This window comes from Notothenia coriiceps, unplaced genomic scaffold (genome assembly GCF_000735185.1).
Source record: "Notothenia coriiceps isolate Sejong01 unplaced genomic scaffold, NC01 NC01_scaffold00028718, whole genome shotgun sequence".
In the NCBI taxonomy this organism is placed as follows: domain Eukaryota; kingdom Metazoa; phylum Chordata; class Actinopteri; order Perciformes; family Nototheniidae; genus Notothenia; species Notothenia coriiceps.
In genome coordinates this window covers 834-2,153 of record NW_011361419.1, presented here as the reverse complement: position 1 = coordinate 2,153, position 1,320 = coordinate 834, and the positions used below count along the sequence as shown (strand labels likewise).

Sequence of the window (1,320 nt, the reverse complement as noted above, 5' to 3'; positions counted from 1 at the left end):
TACATGGCATGTTTTACTAGGGCTTTAATACTGGAGCTTATGAACCTCGCCTAAATGGCATTCTTGCCGTGGATCTCCTTTTAAATAATTGACCAACAGCTCCACCAATGTGGCCAAAGCAAAGAAGTTGCAGATCAAGCACATTATCATGTTCACTGATATAAAACACATATCTTCGTCTTTTTCCCAGGGTATATGCTTGAACTGACCCGGAGAGAGACCAGACATTTACACAAGTGTCCTACTTGGCCTTCAAATTAGCTGGGAAAGAGTGTCCAGTGCCAAATCTCTTTGTAAGTAACCACATTGAAGCGTCTGTGTGGCCATAGCGTCTGCATATATTTGCATTAAACATTTATTTCCTGTCCTTCTTCCAGAACTCTCCCATCCCTACATCGCTTCCAGAGCCTCTAACTGCGAGTGAGGTCGCTGCTAGAAGGAGCATGACGAAAGCCAGGTACTGATAACTCATGGTTTTTACTTGTTTAGTTTAGTTTATTTATTTATAGTTTCGTGGACAGTCCCCATCGATGAACTGTCACAAAAACAGTAAATGGTGCAGCTTTAGCAGACATGGCTAATTTCCAGCTGTTGTCCCCGGCCAGATGGTAATAGACACCCTTAAAATTACAATATATCATTGTGATATACAATGATGGATAAATACAACATTAAAGAAAATTATTTTAAGGCTGATAGTTCACATTTTTTTAATTTAAGAATGGAGTAGTCTTCAGGATTGCCGGCACTGCAAAGCTTGCTTTTTTTTTAAATATCAACTTTTGACTCCTTTGTCCCAGGATAACAGAATCCGTGGGCCCGACGGAAACATCAATAGCTCCCAGACAGAGGCCAAAGGCGGCAAACAGTAACGTCCTGCCGCTCGCCAACACTGTCACCCCTGTAAAGATGACCGTGCCCTCAACACCCGTCAGCAACGGCCAGAAAGGTTTGTACAACATCAGTGAGATTCTTATGTAACATGATACAGAAGTTTCTATTTTCTTAAATAAATGTTCTTATATCACCTTTATATGATTGCATATCTAAAACCTGTTTTATCACGTGAAGACAACAAGTTGGTATATGAGAAAGAGTACCATTCTAAGTATAGGCCTCGATCCGCCTACTCCTCTGAGCGGTCATTTTAAAGGGATGTCCATTAATGATGACAGGAGGCACAGCCCTCTGTGTGATGGACAGAAGTGTGTTCACCATAGCTTATATATTTACTTTTAATTAATTCACAGTGTGGCATAATGAGACAATAACAGGCTACAGATGTGGACATACACACACAAATATATAGGTATAGATAGA

General features: G+C 40.5%; 1 long non-coding RNA gene across 1 annotated transcript; it reads left to right on the top strand.

The window, feature by feature from the left end:
- Window positions 1–214: 214 nt before the first annotated feature.
- Window positions 215–957, top strand: LOC104958333 (uncharacterized). Its single transcript, XR_799753.1, has 3 exons — window positions 215–293; window positions 378–457; window positions 801–957. It is a non-coding gene; the product is annotated as an uncharacterized lncRNA (long non-coding RNA).
- Window positions 958–1,320: the final 363 nt, after the last annotated feature.